Here is a 19,413-nt window from a genome sequence, read left to right on the forward strand (position 1 = left end):
AACTTTTAAGTGATGTGGACATCAATTCTCAGAATTCCCCAGCCAGCTTTGCTTGAAGTCCACATGTCTTAAAGTGGCCAGGGTTGAGAAACATTATGGGGTAATGGATGTAACGTAAGATATAACATGTAATTTATTAATCCATTGTGGCCAACTAAAATTAATGCCCCAAGTGATGGGACAACAGCTTTAAAAACTCCCCCCCCCAAAAAAATTTAATGTAAATATTTATGGACAACATAATCCAATGCAGTATAAAACTCATACACTTAACAGAGATGAAAACCCTAATATACATCTCTTGTAACATGTGAATAGATAGTTGCTTCCTTGATTTTAGGAATGTCATGAAACTTTAAAGCAGGCAATTGTGGTCAAAGAGCATATTTCCAAAATCAGGAATTATAGTGAAATTCCAGCTGTCTCTAAAATATATTTAAAAACACAGAGTTGGAATTGGTTAAAAAACAAAATCTTAAAATAGTTCCATTTATTGTAATCTAAGTATGATTCACTCTAGACCAGGAAAAAAAAGTGTATGCCTTCTTGCATTCTTTTTTCTTCTCATTTTTGCATCCAGAAGACCTCCCTCAATCCAAAGAAAAGGGGGATTTTATTTATTTTTTAAAAAGAGAAATATATATTCATCTCCTAGTTAAAATATTTTCTGTCCCTTCCTCCCTCTTTTCCTCTCGTGATGCTTTTAAGAAACAGAAGGGCTTGAGGCCCTCGAGTGCGCAGAGATTTGTGGGGATATTTAACTTGAAAAGGGGAATCTGGGTTTAACACTCTTGGCAAGACCCTTTGCAAAAGCGCTTGGCCAGAGTCAGCCTTGTTTAGAAACCAGTTTAGCTAAAGGATTCCAGAGAAAGCGAAGGAAAGAAATGTGTATTGTTTAGCTTGGATCTCGTTGATATGTATGGAGGCAGCATAATAACATAAAGAGTTTTTGGGCAAGGCACCTGCCAATTCATCTAGCAATGGATATACTCAAAAAAACCTGCACCCCTCATATTTGTAGTATACAAATAGTATAAGAACATAAATTATCCCACTATTATACGAAGAATGTATCAGTATATCCTGGACAGGCAAATAATCTGAACCAGAAGAGAGATCTGCCACATTCCCTCAAACGGCTTCATATTTTTAAATGACAAAAAACCTGCAGTGGGGAATCTCCTGTACATCATGAGTTTTAAAAGACTTCCCTGGTAGTTTTTAAAACATTAACTGTCTCTTGTAATCCATGCATCTTTCAAGGACAGAATCCTCTGGGCATTTCAAGCTCACTAGATCTTCAGTTTGCCCCATTTTCTAGATAGAATAATGTTGTTGCTGTTGTTGTTTTCATGTTTTGCTTAAGCACAAATTCCTACATCCTTTACATTGGCTTCTTGCTTTCTATGCAAAGAATCCTGGGGAATGCAGTTTGAAGTGGCATGGATCATGCTCAAAGGTCCCCATTAGAGAATCCAGTTTCCCTTTGCAAGGTTTAAATTTGAAAAACGTCTCTGTGGTTGGAAGGAAAAGCCTTCTATTTGCAATGTGCATCTGAGGCAGAAAGAAAGAAAATTCAAGTTTTTAAACAGGACTGACCTAGCCTTAAAAGGTAAGCGTTTTTGCAATAAACAGAAGAACATCCATGTTCAAAACGCAGATTTTTAAAGAGATCTAACCAGGTAAATGTGTGCTGGTGCCAGTGAATGTCAATCACGTGGTAGTGGTACTATTCCACGTGAGCACAGAATTTCTCTCTGTCCAGCGCACCTTTGCCTGAGTCAAAGTGAGGTTGGCATGTGGTAGAAGGATCAATGCTGAATTTAATCCAAGTTAGATTGCCACATGAATCTTAGCAGCACTCGGGGGCCAAATATGTAAAGGAAACATTTTCCCACCTCATATCTTTAGTTCTTCCTCCTCCCCTTCCCCCACCCCCTCCTCTTTTTCAAGATTCCCGCCCCCCTTTCATTCTTTAGTTCCTTCCCTTCCTCCGTGTGTAAATACCAGCTGCTGTGTGTAACGGGTGATTTCTTCCTCCTTTCTCCTCCTGCCCCCTGTTCTTTGTGGGGAAAAAAAAACACTTGTGTTCGTTTTGTTCTGAATGCGCTTTAACTGGCTGATTTCGGAAGGTCTGAGTGTTTTTCCCCTGCCTGGGGAAAATTTTTCTTTCTGAATTTGTTTGTATAGCAATTTATTAATTTCTTCATTTTTTTTTAAAAAAAGTATTTATTATTATTATTATTATTTTTTAAGAAAAGGTCTGTTCCATTTTTTCCTTTCCGAAAGTTAACTCTTCGTTTCTGGATTTATTTTTTCAATGTCTGTCCAAATGTGCTTAGTTAAAGCCAGTGACTAAATGCTAAATCTTTCCAAATGCTCGATGGCTTGCACGCTCTCTCGCCAACACAAGTTGGTCTAATAAAAAGGTATCACCTTTTGTCTCTGTGTGTGTGTGTTGAACCAACCATCTCTGTATTTTTCTCTCTTCCCTCTCTCTTGCGCGTGTCCTCCCTCTCTTCTTTCTAAGGAAAGAACATAATTAATTAACATAATTGAATGTTTATTGCTGAGGTTTGACCATCTCGCTTGAAATCTGGGAAAACAGGAAGAGATAGGAGAATTTCTCACCCTCATCTCCTTCTCCTCTACAGTGGGGTAAATTAACAACTTTTTCACCTTTAACGTGTTTCGCTATCTTTATAAAGAGTGGAACCAGCAATTCCTTTTCCTATGGGGGCATTTAAAGAGCAGGGTCAAGAAATTCTCAACCCCTAAAGGAAATTTCAGCTTTTCTTTTCTTTTTCTTTAGTCTCCCGCTTCTTTTATCCTCAGAAACAGCAAGATAAATGAACCTGAGTGCTAAGTCCTTCCTTAAATGGGTTCCCAAATCCTCCTTGCAGGCTTGTGCAAAATCTTTCAAAATCACCCTGTTTGGGTTCACTGCCATTTTTTGTGAACTTCTCTGGGCTGTTTCAATCAGTTTGAAAGTATTCTGAGCTTCAAACTATCACAAATTGAGAGATCTGCTGAGGTTCTGCTGAGGTTGTGAGGGATATCTCATTTTAAAAGTGAATTGTTTGGAACTCTAAACAAGGTGTTCCAGGTTTCAAACAATTTGATTTTAAAAGAGGTGGTAGTGGAAGATAAATATGTGAAAATTAGACACAGTAAGCTTGAATTCAACCTTTCAGCTCTCAAGTGAATAACCACCAGATGTTTTGGTTTTATTTGACAAAATTCAACATCTGGAGGGCACCAATTTGAAGAAAACTATCAGATTGGGCTCAATCTGCTTGAAGCAAGTGTGTCAACCTAACAAACCCCTTTAGCTCAATTACGATTCTTGCTTAGGCATTTGCAAATGTTGCCTCACAACGTGCCTTTGAAATCAGCAAAGTATTATTAAATGGAAAACATAATGTAATTAACCGCAAAAACTGATCTGTATCAACCTCAACCTTATTATTCTCCTTATCTATAAACAAAAAAAATTAAATCCTATTATGATGGTCATCCCTATTACGATTTTGCATCATTATTGGCCAGCATTTATTATATGAGTATATAAAAAGTGATTTGTACCCATCTTTGGTGGACTTTCCCTAGCACTGCTTGAATAACTTAGCTCAAGCAGATTGAGCGGTCTCCACTTGTAAATTGGGTGTAGGAGAATTTTTCACCTTCCTTTGTAACCATCTCTAAATGACAGAGATATCTCCTTTTAAAAGTGAATTGTTTGGAACTTTAAACAAAGTGTTCCAGGTTTTAAACAATTTGATTTTAAAAGGGGTGGTAGTGGAAGCTAAATATGTGAAAATTAGACACAGTAAGCTTGAATTCAACCTTTCAGCTCTCGAGTGAATGACTGCCAGATGTTTTGGTTTTATTTGACAAAATTCAACACATCTGGAGGGCACCAATTTGAAGAAAACTATCAGATTGGGCTGTTTTTGCAAGTGTCTTACAGTTTTCTCTTACAGGCATGATAATATTTTATTTTTTGCTATTTTTCATAAAGATAACTTTGGATATAATCAATTGAATGAAGGGGTCAGGCAAATACCCAAATTCTGTAATGTAACTGGAGTTTCAGCAGCAATAAAAAAAGGAACATAAAGGGCAAGGACTCCCGAGCCAAAGCAGACCATGGGACAGAATTGGTTGATGTTTGTACTGGGCACTTCTGTGATGCAAAGAAGTGGCCTCTGTTTTGGATGCTGCAACTTAGTGGGAGTTTCTCAGGAGCATGTGCAGTGAAGAGAAGAAAGAACATCAGGATGGAGGAAGAAAGATTGAAGTACAAATGGAGCCTGGAGAGTTGGTGAGATGCCTGGTATCCTTTTCAAATGCTATGGAAAACTTTGACATGAAAAAGTAGAACAACATAAGGATTTGATTTTAGCCAGAAAGAAAATTATCCCTTGTCCCAGGAAAAGTCACTGAGGAATCTCAAAGAGCAGTGATGGTGAACCTATGGCATGGGTACCACAGGTGGCACATGGAGCCATATCGGCTGGCACATGAGCCGTTGCCCTACCTCAGCTCCAACATGCATATGTGTCCCGGCCAGCTGATTTTTGGCTCGCACAGAGGCTCCGGGAGAGCGTTTTTGGCTTCCAGAGAGCCTCCAAGGGAGAGGGGAGGGCATTTTTACGGCGCCAGGGAAGCCTTTGGAGCCTGGGGAAGGCAAAACACAAGCCTACAGGGCCCACCAGAAGTTGGGAAATAGGACTTTTCTGGCCTTCAGAGGGCCTCTGGGGAGATGGGGGAAGCAGTTTTCACCCTCCCCAGGGATTGAATTATGGGTGTGGACACTCGCGCATGTGCAATAGCACACACATACACTCTTTCGACACCCAAGGGAAAAAAGGTTCGCCATCACTGTCATAGAGACTTCCTTTAGGGAAAAGCTATTAGAAGGAACTCAGAGGTCTTCTTTATGGGAAAAAAATTATTCTCCTGTCCCATCATCAAACACCAGGATATCCTCCAGACAAGGTCTTGACACACTAGCCATTTTCATTATGATGTCTGGCTTAGAAGTAAGAGTTATTTCTGGAGTACATTATCCTCATTATTGAGTGGTAACTGGTGAGTCATGACTGTTCAAAGTTATGATGCACCTCCCCAGAGTTACCTATGAACTCTTTTAGACGTTTCTAAGGCTGCATACACATCCTTGTGGTCAAGTGATGAACATTTGTGTGCTTAGCAATCAGCTTGCATTTATAGCTGTGTTTAGCAATCTGCATTCATGTGACTGACTTTCAAAGTGTTTTACCCATTTCTGCTGTTTATTTCTAGTTTCTAGCAAAATGTCCATTGGTGAAAATGGGCTCATTTAATGACTCCAGAGTTCATTCAACAACCATGGCATTTGGTTAACAACCACTGCAAAAAAAGTTGTGAAATTAGATGAAGTTAGGTGGCGACCTGTTTAATGACTGTCATGATTTATGACCCTAATCAGGGCTCAATTGTGGTCATTAATCAAGAACTCTCTGCAACTCACACTTCATCTCTTATTTCAAGTTTGTGCGTGTGTTGGTGTTTGATACCATAACTAAATAACATCCTTTTTCCCTACCAATCTTCTACTTTTCGCCTCTTCTTTCTCATTCACTGGCTTTCTACTTAGCAGAATGGTAACTGGATTTCTAAGATTATGACAGATGTTGAAATTCAGCATGACTGAATCCTTAAAATATCCCCCTTTTTAACCAATGCATTTGAGGGGGACAAAAAAGTGAACTGATTGCTGGCTTTAAAACTTCCTTGCTTGATCTTGAAAAATAAACCTAAGTTGAATCTATTTAACACTTGGATGGGAAATCCTAGATCCCATAGTTGTAAACTAGTCTGGGCTTAACAAAGCAGCCCAAGACAGGAATTACCTCTATAATGTTCTAAGAAGAAACATAATCATAGGGCTAGAAGGGATCTTGGAGGTCTTCTACTCCAATCCCTCCAATTCCCAAGACAACAGAACTTACACCATCCCAGACAAATGGTTGTCCCAATATTTTCTTGAAAATCTGTGATGGAGCAACCATAAGTCTGGGAAGCAAGATGTTTCATTAATTGTTCTAACTGTCCAGAAATGTTTCCTTCATTCTGAGTTGGATCTCCATTTAAGGAACATCTATCCATTGCTTCTTATCCTATGCCCCCTCTTCTCTGTGACAGCTCTTCAAGTCCTGAAAGTCCCCCCAAGTCCCCCTAATCCTTCTCTTTGTTAGGCTAGACATACCTGGTTCCCTTCCAACCTAGTTTTAAGTCTCCAGACCATTTGTCATCTTTGTCGCCTTTTAGAATATAATAGTATTGTAATATTGCATGGTCAGTGTTGAGATTGACTCAAAGGAGAGTCTACTTTTAATCTAATCAAAAGTGTTTACTCTCTTTTTTTTAAAAAAATCTCATATTTGTTACATATCAGTTATGGATCACAACTAGCAAATTCATAAACAATAGCTAAGGATGAATTGCCCCAATGGGGTGGGACGGGGGCTTATATGCACATCATCCTAATACCTCTAAAATTCTGTTTTCTGCCATTCCTGGTCCCTAAATTTTGCTACATAAATACAATAGTCTCTGGTGGTTGCTGTCCATGGTACTGATTTCCTAAGGCATTCCAAGTCTTTATAGTTCCATGTTTTCTATATGATAGTTAACATACGTTGTAATACTGGTAATCACAATAGTGCTTAGATTTATATACTGCTTCACAGGCTTTTACAGCCCTCTCTAAGCCATTGACAGTGTGAGCATATTGCCCCCAACAATCTGGGTCCTCATTTTAGCAACCTCAGAAGGTTGGAAGGCTGAGTCAACTTTGAGCCAGTAAGACCTGAACTGCAGCCGGAAATCAGCTAGCCTTTAGCATTGCATTCGAACCACTGTACCACCATGGTTTGTGATTCACAACCACAACTGGGACCAGAATTTCCACTGCTAAATAAAATGGTTGTTTAAGTGAATCACAACTGATTTTATGATCTTTTTTGCCATGGTTGTTGAGCGAATTGTTGCAGTTATTAAGTGAATCACATGGCTGTTAAGTGAATCCAGCTTCCTCTATTCGGAAGCTGGCTAGGAAACTTTGTAAATGGCTGAAGACATCATAATTACATGCTGGCTGCCAAGCTCCTGAGTACTGTACTTATCACGTGACCGTGGAGATGCAACGATGGTCGCAAGTGGAGGACCACTTGTAAGTCATTTTTTTTCATTGAATGCCTGCTAAATAAATGGATGTAAGTATGTAGACAACCTTTGCAGGATCTTGGCCACTTAACCATTTGGGTGTTTTATATTTGTTAAAGCACAGAGTCCAAACTGATTTTATAAGTGTGTTGTGTATATTTTGGAAGGAATTTTAATCTAAATGTTCACAGAAGGCAACCTTTATGGATGTTTGAAAAGTTCATTCTATCTACAAATTATCTTCCTCACAAGTATTTCAGGCTTTAGTCCTAAATTAACCATGAGATGTATTTTCTGCTTTTGTTTCTTAATATGTTGGGGATGTGGGAGGAGAATATGTGCATATTTCAATTAAAATAAAATAAAAACTTAAAAACATCTATGTGTGTTGGTGGATATGGGTAGAACAACAGATTGTTAACTTTCCTTTTCTGCCACAGGAAAACAAACAAAAATAGCAAATCTAAAGGGGGCTAAAACATTTCTGAAATGGAACTGCGTTCCTTGGCGGTTTTCTTAATTGTTTCCTTGCTTTAGTGATCTTCCATTCCCCGATTCTAGCATTCACACATTCTTCCCTTGATCCAAGCATCCTCAGGCACAAGAACCTCATTCCTCCTTGAATTGCAAAGGCTGCTCTTTCTTCACATCCACACCACACAAAATGCAGCTTCCCTTCATTTCAGACAAGCGGGAAGGCCATATGACGAGAGATCTACCCTGCATCTGGAAGGCAACCATGACTTGATGTAAACCCAGTTACTTTTTGACTAACATAAGGAGTGTCACAGATAGCACAACTCAGTGAATTCCCATTAGAGCCCTCTTGTAGCAGAATTGCCAGAGTTGACGGACGCTAGAGCGATTAGGAATCTAATCGGATTGTTCACTAATCGGGTGGGGCAGATAATCCTGGATTGTGAACGGGAAAGCTTGTTATTCTGATCTTATTTCAGATGTTTGTAACAGCTGGATGAGGCCTAGGCAATGCCTTGCCATCTGCGGGAGATTTGAACGTTGGCCTTTATCTCCTTAGTTGCTTGATGACCTGTTCTCTTGCCTTTATACTTGCAAAGCTGCCAATTTCATTCCTCACTTTAATATTCCTCAAGCAAGAACTTTAGGCTTCAAAGAGACACATAACACACTGAAAGCTGAAAAGCGACACTTTTCCCTTGTAAATAAATTGCACAGTAATCCACAATTTTCCACAATTACATTGTTAGCTGGCATACATGGCAGAGGGGTCGTGCTGAGAGAGAAGGCAAGGAGGAAGTCAAATCTCTTTGCCTCGATCCGTCTTCTTACATTTCCAATTTTGTACTGTGCAGACAGTTCCAGCTGTCAATCACCTTTTCGCTATGGCTTCTTTTTAATATAATTCAGAAATTATTTTCATGTGGCTTCTCTTATGAACTAAAATTCACACACTTTGCATGCATTCCTTCCCCATCCCCATCCACCCATGCAGATTATTATTATTATTATTATTATTATTATTATTATTATTATTATTAATTAGATTTGTATGCCGCCCCTCTCTGTAGACTCGGGGTGGCTTTTCTGGCATACTTAGTTTTGGAGGCAGTCTCTTTGCAGCAAACAGCTGTATTTTTTGCACAGTATTTCCTGACTTCCTAAGGTTTTTTTTTTTTTTTAAAGGAGAACTGAATTGCATTTCAACAGCAAACAACTTGGAAACTGTTTGCAGTTATCTGGAAGAGAAAGCATTTAAAAAGTTGGTAAATTAAACATATATAAGGATTGGTGGAAAGCCCCCCCCCCCCTTTACAGACTTCAATAAAGTTACAGAAAGATTTTGGAATCTGTTTAACTTCCATGTTTTTCAGATGGCTTCATTGATGATTCTTAGAGTCTTGTTTCCATGATGTGTTTCACTGAGTTATTTAATGTACAAGTGGCAAAATTGGTTCAGCTAACCCATAAAGAATTAGATTTGGGCCTAAATAGCCACAATCATACACAGGATTAAAACTAACTACATTGACAATCAATAAGGAATTAAATGTAGGCCTAAAAAGCTCGAATTGTACATAGGGTTAAAACTAACTACATTGGTCAGCTGTGTCATGGGAAACATGAGGTTAACCTAGATGGAGATGAAGTCCAAGAGAGACCCATCTAGACACTCCATCTCCATGGCTGATCGAGCTTTCCACCTCTCCCCTGGATCCTACCCCAAACCTGCAAGGAACAAGTTTTCATGTTAGGGAAAAAAATCTGGTAATGTATGCTTCAGAAAGAAGACAGACAGACAGAGATGAAAGACAGAGATATTAGATAGACACACAGAGATGATAGGTAGGTAGGTAGGTAGGTAGGCAGATAGATAGATAGATAGATAGATAGATAGATAGATAGATAGATAGATAGATAGATAGATAGATAGATAGGCAGGCAGGCAGGCAGGCAGGCAGGCAGGCAGGCAGAGAGATAGATAGATGAGAGAGAGAAAGAGAGAGGTACCAAAATGACAGATGATAAATAGAAGGAGGGAGATAGATAGATAGATAGATAGATAGATAGATAGATAGATAGATAGATAGATAGATAGATAGATAGATAGGCAGGCAGGCAGGCAGGCAGGCAGGCAGGCAGGCAGGCAGGCAGATAGATGAGAGAGAGAAAGAGAGAGGTACCAAAATGACAGATGATAAATAGAAGGAGGGAGATAGATAGATAGATAGATAGATAGATAGATAGATAGATAGATAGATAGATAGATAGATAGATAGATAGATAGATAGATAGATAGATAAGATAGGCAGGCAGGCAGGCAGGCAGGCAGGCAGGCAGGCAGGCAGGCAGGCAGGCAGGCAGGCAGGCAGACAGACAGACAGACAGATAGATGAGAGAGAGAAAGAGAGAGGTACCAAAATGACAGATGATAAATAGAAGGAGGGAGATAGATAGATAGATAGATAGATAGATAGATAGATAGATAGATAGATAGATAGATAGATAGATCAATAGATGGTAAATACTGTAGATGGATGATAAATGAGAGAGAAAGAGAGAGAGATGTTCTTTCAGTCTTGCACCCTAATTATTTGATTATTCCAGTTCCCCAAAGTGGTATATTTCTAAAGCATCATAATCTGGCAAACTCCTATTGAATGTTAGGGACCCTAATGCCATCCTCTGCATTTCTAACCCCTATGTTGTCTAATCTTGAATAGACATCTTTAAAAAAACAACAACACCTCATTTAAATAGCACATTTTCTCAGAAGATTAAAAACATCAGCAGTGATTTCTTTCTACCAAAGACCTTGCCTTGATTCTTCACTTTTCTCTTCGGGGTTGAGATCCACCTAAACCCAAATGAAAATGGAGATGAGGCCGGCACCTTATCAGTGAGAAGATTTTCCCCAGGAAGGCCACCTTGTGGGCAGTCACATCTCTCTCTCTCTCTCTCACACACACACACACACACACACACACACACCCCGCCTGGACATTCTGACCTGTCAGCTCTCCCATCATAAGCAGGCGGTGCTTTGTCCGTTCTCATCTATTTTCACTTAAATCTGGTTTAAAAATATTCTCCCTTCCCCCTTCCTTCTTTTTTTATTTTTAGGCCCGAGGTCTGGAAAGCTGTCTTTTGTTTGGATTTTTTTCCCTTTTTGCAATGCAGTGATTACGTGCTATTTTGCTGCCATCTGCTGGTCAGGAGCAGTCAATTAAATACAGTATGCAAAAATGATGTTTTTGTGCATTGGCCTCTCTGGGGATGGGTGAGTGGAAGGAACTGTTTTCAAAATAAGCCCTGCATTTTTAATCTTTTACTTACGTAAATTACTGGGGTGGCTTTGAAAAGGAGAAATTGCAGCATTCTAGAGCAGTGATGGTGAACCTATGGCACGGGTGCCTCAGGTGGCACGTAGAGCCATATCTGCTGGCACGTGAGCTGTTGCCCTAGCTCAACTCCAAGAGGCATGTGTGTGCCGGCCAGCTGATTTTTGGTTTGCACAGAGGCTCTAGGAGGGCTTTTTTTTCTCCCAGAGAGCCTCTAGGGCAGTGTTTCCCAACCTTGGCAACTTGAAGATATCTGGACTTTAACTCCCAAGAAAGGAGAGTGAGCATCAGAGGTTTTGACCAAGGGCAACCCTGTTGTTCTGGCTGCCTAGGAGGCCACACTAGGGCAGCCTGAAAAATTAAAGATGCTATTTGCCACCATTGCCAAAAGCAGGGTCACATTTCTGAGGCTTGTATAAACCCAACCTCATCCATGGGACCCAGGAGACAAAGACAGACCCATCTGGGGGACAACGGGGCAGGTAAAGGGATGATTTTAATTACCAAAATACCAGGGGATTATACCACACTGTGGGCCCTTTCGACGCTGAACAAGGGAAAAAGTTGCATATGACCGTAACAATACAGGGACTTCCATGCAACATGGAACTGGATACCAGCTCAACATTTACTATCATGGCCTGGGGAACCCTGAAGCATCTCATCCTCACCATCACAAGGCAATAACTAAAACTAAAGAACATAAGACTAAATGATTTCCAGGGCAATCCTATTTATTTGCTCGACGGGGCAGAGGTCCCCATCAAATTTAAAGATTTCAGCCAACTGGACAAGGAAGTGGTTGCAGCAATGGCCAGCATCAAGTGCTTCCATGAACACCTATACGGCCGCAAATTTGAACTTATTGCAGATTACAAATCGCTATTAGATCTGCTTATACATGTCACCTCGGTTGACCTGTTGGTCTACATTCTTGTCTGGCTATAGTTACACACTTAAACACAGACCAGGAAAGAGCATAGGGCATACAGATGTCCTAAGTCACTGCCCAGCCCCTGGATTGGTGGAGGACCCCTGCTCCTATGGCCGAAATATTACTGGTAGACATTGACTGGACCAGCCATGTCACATCTCGGGACATCGCAGAACACACAGTGAGAGACAAGACTAAAGTCATGAACTGGGTACTGAGGGGATGGCCACAGGAGGAAGAAGGGAAAGAATTCAAAACATTTCAAAACAAACAGACCGATACTCCAGAAACTAAGAGGAGAGGGGTGCTATGTATGGACATACATAGTGTTGATTTGCATAACCACCACTGATTCGGCTAATCTATTGGTGGGAGAAATAAGCTGCTGTCAATGACTTAGCCGGCTTCAGGGAAGCCCTTAAAAGTGGCTTCCCTTTAGCCTGCTGGCAGCCTGTATTAGTTCCAACTAATAGACAATAAAGATGCTGAACTGTTCCTATGACTCACCCCTTTATTTACATTTGTTTGTTTGTTTGTTTCTTTATTTCTTTATTAGATTTGTATGCCGCCCCTCTCCGAAGATTCGGGGTGGCTAACAACCATAAAAAAGACATTGTAAACAAATCTAATATTAAAAATAATCTTAAAAAACCCCAATTTAAAGAACCAATCATACATACAAGCATACCATGTATATATACATGTGAATCTCATACTTACTAACTGGCAATGGTTGTAAAATGGGGCAAAACCGATTTAACAACTGTCTTGCTTAGCAATGGAAATTTAGGGTTCAATCGTCATAAATTGAAGATTACCTGTAGAAAAGTCTGGGGCAACATTAACTTATTGAGCATAAACAAAATAGTATATGAAACATGGAATTTGGCTACTTATAATTTCCTAGTTCTCATACTTTTGAAAGTAAAGTTGAAGTTCTGGTTGCACTGGGTTTAAAATAATGTTGTGTGAGCCCACAAATGGTTGGGGTACTTTCCCCACTAGATTGTATGGAGAGAAGCTCTTCCTGCAATGGATGGTATGACATCTTCTTTGGCTGATCACCTATTCTTGAGTTGGGAAACTTTTTCAAGAAGCAACTAGACTTTTTCCCCCCCCACCAGAAAGTCCAGTTGCCTCTTGAAAAAGCATCTTTGGGACATCTTCCGTAGGCATTGAGTTGGGAATCTTTTTAAAGCCTGCATTTTAGGCATGGACACATGTTCTGTATATTTTCTGAAAGAAAGAGCCAACAGGTTCTGTGAAATTCTTTCTAAGTAAATAGATGCAGGAAATACTGCTGCATTCTTTTACATTACAGCTTCAACCCAAGGAAGAGTTGGTAAGTTACCAACAGCCTGAATTCATATGGTCTAGAAACTGGAGTATTGTGTTTAATCTAAACTAGTAAGTCAGAAGGCCATTTCCCCCCCCAATTTTGCAAAAAAAAAAGCCCAGATGTTCCTCATAGGCTATTCAAACTAGTCATGCCAAAATATCAAGGATTTCCAAGGTGCCCGCATGAGTGGAGAGGAGAAAAAAACATGTGACCACACCTATTGCAACATTTCACCATTGAGATATCTTACTTGATCCCCAGTCAAAGGCGACTCTCATTTATTGGGTTATTATGTCTTACTAGCAGCCCGCTTGATATTTGTTAACCTTTGTGGTCAAGCCAACACTAATTGTCAGGATATGAATGTTCCCTTCGGTCGAGTGGACCAAGACACATCAAATGTCTCAGTAGTTGTAAACAAAGTGGGGAAACTATACAGCCAGGGAAAGAGTGTGTCTAGGTCTTCCCATCCTGGTCTTGGTGTCCTGAGAGTTCTTTCCCCAAAGCTCCATAAAAATGGATTCTCTGACCAGGTCCTTCAGAGGCTCCCAAATTGTAAGAGGAGATAGAACATAGAATCGTGTGTTGGGTTGGAAGGACCTTGCAACTTCTCTAATCCAACTCCCTGCTCAAGGAGGAGATCCTGCACTAGTGTTTCTCAAATAGTGGGGTGGGCCCCCCTAAGGGGGCACAGAGCGATGCCAGAGGGGGCACGTGTCCCCTTTTTTATCACAGGGGGGTACGGTTTTTTAGACCAAACAACAGCACATAGCACAGAGTAAGAGAAGTGCAACCCTTAAGAGACACCGTGGAAAAATATTTAACAAGGATGCAAAGAAAGGAGGAGAGAGACGGAGATAATGTGACAAATGTAGGTCTCCTGAAAGCTAAGACGGGGAAATAGGATGAACCCTATGAAGCGCTTGGCTTCACTGTGACTACGGTGCGAAACAAGGAAAGATCAGTATGTTTACTGTGTCTAAAAATGTTGGCAGCGGACAACATGAAGCCAAATAAATTAAGGCGTCACTTAAACACATTACACCCCAATCGCACTGATAAGCCGCTTGAGTTTTTCCAGCGAAAATGTGCCAAATATTGCAAATAATTGTCCTGGTGAAGAGTTGGGGAAGGGGGGGCATGAAATGTTTACTTCTTCCTAAGAGTGGGCACAACAGAAAATGGCTGTGCAGTCTCTTCTTGAAAGTCTCCTGAAATGGAGCACCCACAAATTCTGAAGGCAATCTGTTTGATAATGGCACTCATTGCCAGGAAACGTCTCCTAAGTTCTAGGAGAAATTTTCCCTAGCATCCACAGGGCCAGAGAAGCCGCCAGTTGGGGTGGAGCCTCCAGTCTCATCGCTGGCTGCCTCCAGGATTTATTTATTTATTGGATTTATTTATTGGATTTGTATGCCGCCCCTCTCCATAGACTCAGGGCGGCTAACAACAATAATAAAAAACAGCATGTAAATCCAATACTAGAACAACTAAAAAACCCTTATTTTAAAACCAATCATACATACAAACAAACATACCATGCATAAATTGTAAAGGCCTAGAGGGAAAGAGTATCTCAGTTCCCCCATGCCTGATGGCAGAGGTGGTTTTTAAGGAGCTTACGAAAGGCGAGGAGGGTGGGGGCAATTCTAATCTCCGGGGGGGATTGGTTCCAGAGGGTCGGGGCCGCCACAGAGAAGGCTCTTCCCCTGGCCCCCGCCAAATGCCATTGTTTAGTTGACGGGACCCGGAGAAGGCCAACTCTGTGGGACCTAACTGGTCGCTGGGATTCGTGCGGCAGAAGGCGGTCCCGGAGATAATTTGGTCCGGTGCCATGGAGGGCTTTATAGGTCATAACCAACACTTTGAATTGTGACCGGAAACTGATCGGCAACCAATGCAGACTGCGGAGTGTTGGTGTGGCATGGGCATATCTGGGAAAGCCCATGATTGCTCTCGCAGCTGCATTCTGCACGATCTGAAGTTTCCGAACACTCTTCAAAGGTAGCCCCATGTAAAGAGCATTACAGTAGTCGAGCTTAGAGGTGATGAGGGCATGAGTGACTGTGAGCAATGACACCCGGTCCAAAGAGGGCCGCAACTGGTGCACCAGGCGAACCTGGGCAAACACCCCCCCCCTCGCCACAGCCGAATTGGATTGCTAAAAATAGAGGCTGGTGGAGGCAGGGAGGGTGTTGGGAGCCTCACCTGAAGAGCCAGGTTGGGTTATGTTGGAGGATGGCCCCCCTGCACTGCATTCTCGACTGCTCTGCCTGCAGTTTGGCCCCTGCCGTACTCCTGCGGTACTCCCAGCTGCTTTTTCCCCACCTGCCAAATTAGGGCCCTGGTGCCCCTTTGATTGTTTCCTATTGCCGCGGGCGTTCCCATTTCCAGGAAAGTCTTGGCAAGTCTGCCCCCACCTGGCTGGACTGGGGAGGGCTGGGGGAAGCTCCAAGTAAGCTGTGCACAAATGTCAGCAGCTCTTGAGCTGCTGCCTGTACCGCTTGCAGGGAGTTGATCTGCAAAAGCAAAAAACACAGCCGAATTAGGCAGGACTTGCCCCATCTAGGTTTCCCTGAACAGGTCTCTGTACGTAGCTGACCTACTGAACAACCCCAGTGTTTACCCACTCAAGGCAGTCATGTGCACATGCATAGAAGACAGTCATGCATATAAAGTGACCAGGTGTCCCGCTTTTGGCAGGGCAGTCCTGGTTTTTTAACAATTTGTCCCATGGCGTTTTAAAAAGTCCTGATTTTTAGAAAGAACGCATGACAAACCAGGGAACGTCCCCCATCACCAAGAGAAAGGAAGCACTTTATTCACTCTGGATGGCTCAGAGTGAATAAAGCGCTTCTTTTTCATGGAGGAGGATGTTTCTCCCACCGCCAAGAGAAAGGGTTCACTCTGAGCCATCCAGAGCAAATAAAGCACTTCCTTTCTCTGGACGCTGGGAGAGGGAATGGACTGTTCCCACCACCGAGATAAAGGAAGCGCTTTATTCGCTCTGGATGGCTCAAGAATCAAGAGCACACACACACACACCCTCCATCAATGGTTTCCCGCTTTAAGAATATTAATATCTGGTCAACTTATGCATGTATGCTCAGGGGGCATCCTGTGTGCATATTTATTTATTTATTTATTTATTTATTTATTTATTTAGTTAGTTAGTTAGTTAGTTAGTTAGTTAGTTAGTTAGTTAGTTAGTTAGTTAGTTAGTTAGTTAGTTAGTTAGTCAGTCCAATACACAATAAGGGTTTTAGTGGATATATATTCCATATTTACAGCAGCACGAAGCTTAAAACTTCAGCCTGATTATGGTGAATGTGATTTCACGGAAACGTCGCATAGACACTCAAAATATTACACGGGGCAAAACCCATTCGGGTTTCTTCCCGTGTAGGATTTGGAAATTTCTGGCGACGTTTTGACGAGGTCTCACTCGTCTCACTGTGTTCGCCTGAGAAGAAGGACAGAAACACCAGCCTGAAGATGACGAGTGAGACCTCGTCGAAACGTCGCCAGAAATTTCCAAATCCTACACGGGAAGAAACCCGAATATACCAAATCCGTCATATATATATATATATATATATATATATATATATACACACACACACACACACACACACACACACATACACATATACAAACACACACATACACATACATACACACACACACATAGAAAAATACAGGATGAAGGTTATAGAGGAGATACTCAAAACAAAATATATCTAAGAAAGAATAGAAAAGAAGAAATAGTAATAGAACATATCAATGAAAGAATAGAAGAAGAGATATAGGAATAGAAGAAATATAGGAGAGTAATCGGACAGGGGATGGAAGGCACTCTAGTGCACTTGTACTCGCCCCTTACTAACCTCTTAGGAATGACGTTTTAGGAATATGGATAGGCCAACCGTAGATAATCTAAGGGTAAAGTGTTGGGGGTTTGGGGATGACACTATGGAATCCAGTAATGACTTCCACACTTCGACAACTCGGTTACTGAAGTCATATTTTTTACAGTCAAGATAATCTAAGGATAAAGTGTTGGGGGTTTGGGGATGACACTATGGAATCCAGTAATGACTTCCACACTTCGACAACTCGGTTACTGAAGTCATATTTTTTACAGTCAAGTTTGGAGCACTTACTATTAAGTTTAAATCTGTTGTGTGCTCTTGTGTTGTTGTGGTTGAAGGTGAAGTAGTCGCCGACAGGCAGGACGTTGCAGCATATGATCTTGTGGGCAATACTTAGATCTTGTTTAAGGCGTCTTAGTTCTAGTCTTTTTAGGCCCAGGATTGAAAGTTTAGTCTCATAGGGTATTCTATTTCGAGTGGAGGAGTGAAGGGCTCTTCTGGTGAAGTATCTTTGGACATTTTCAAGGGTGTTAATGTCTGAGATGTGATACGGGTTCCAAACGGATGAGCTGTATTTGAGGATGGGTCTGGCAAAAGTTTTGTAAGCTCTATATGTAGTATAAGATTGCCAAAGCAGAAGCTACGTAGGATTAGGTTTACAACTCTTGAAGCCTTCTTGGCTATGTTGTTGCAGTGGGCTTTGGCACTTAAATCTTTTGTTATTGGTATACCGAGGTCTTTAACCGAGTGGGGATTATCTGTAATAATTTGATTATTCAGTTCGTATTTGGAGTTCAGATTCTTCTTCCCAATGTGTAGGACAGAGCATTTGCTAGTTAAGATTTGGAGTTGTCATGTGTTAGACCACTCAGAAACAGAGTTCAGGTGTTTTTGGAGAGTAGTTGTGTTATCGGTGGTGTTGAAGAGTTTTACATCGTCGGCGAAGAGGACACAGTTGCTTGTGAAGTAATCGCAAAGGTCATTGATGTAGAGAATGAAGAGCATTGGTCCCAGTACACTACCTTGGGGAACTGGGACGGGGGTGGATATGGTGCTTCCTATTTTGACCACTTGTTGTCTGTTTGACAGGAATGCTGTAATCCAGCTATGGAGGGATCCTGAGATGCCATAGGATTTGAGTTTTAAGAGTAGTTTGTCGTGGACCACTGAATCATAGGCTTTGCAGAAGTCGATATAAATTGCATCTATGGATTTCCCTTGATCTAGATGAGTTGTCCATATATTTTTGCAGTGGAGGAGCTGCAGGCTGCAGGATAGTTTTTTTTTTAAACCAAATTGTTTGTTAGAGAGCAAATTACTAGTTTCTAGATGGAGAGTAATTGATTTGTTTATAATTGATTCCATGACTTTGCATGGGACGCAGCGTAGTGAAATTGGTCTGTAGTTATCGACAAGAGAGGGGTCTCCTTTTTTGAAGATGGGGATGACCATTGCTTTCAACCATAGCTTAGAAAGTGTGCTGGTTCTGAAGGATTTTTCGAAAATTATGCTTAGTGGTTCAGCTATGGCAGAAGAGAGCTTTTTTAGGAAGTAAGCACATAGACCATCTGGTCCGACTGATAGAGAAGGTTTAAGGTCACATAATGCTTTTTCAACTCGGTCTTCAGTGAATTCTACTTGGGTTAGGTCATTGAGGGAGTTTGAGGTGCGGTTGATGAAACTGGGGGATGAGTCATTGCTGTTAACAAAGACAGAGCCAAAGAAAGAGTTGAGGAGGTTGGCTTTGGCTGAATCATCATGGTATTCTTTGTTTTTGGGTTCTTTGAGAGGTGGGATAGGTCTAGAGTCTTTGAGTTTATTGTTGACAAAGTTGTAGAAAGCTCTATTATATTTGGTGAGTAGGAGGTTTTCCTCTTGTTTGCTGTAGTAGTTAAGGCATTCTGCTTTTATTTGATTGTAAATAATTTCATATCGGCTTTTGAAGTTGGAAACTTGTCCTTTTTTGTTTTTCCTGCAGAGAGATTTTTTTCTTGTTTGTAATTTTCTTATTGAGATGGGGAGGGGTATTTTTTGTTTATGGTACATGTTAGAGGTACGTGAAGTCTGATGATAATTTTCATTTTGAGTAGGAATTTGTTGTAGAGGTCATCAGTAGTGTAGCATTCAGAGAATGGAGTTTTCTAGTTTAATGTTGAGAGGTGGGCTTCAATGAGTTCGTAGTTCACTTTTTTAAAATTGAATTTTGGTTTTGTATTATTTTGGTGGATCATACTGTGG

This window comes from Erythrolamprus reginae, chromosome Z (genome assembly GCF_031021105.1).
Source record: "Erythrolamprus reginae isolate rEryReg1 chromosome Z, rEryReg1.hap1, whole genome shotgun sequence".
Classification (NCBI taxonomy): Eukaryota; Metazoa; Chordata; class Lepidosauria; order Squamata; family Dipsadidae; genus Erythrolamprus; species Erythrolamprus reginae.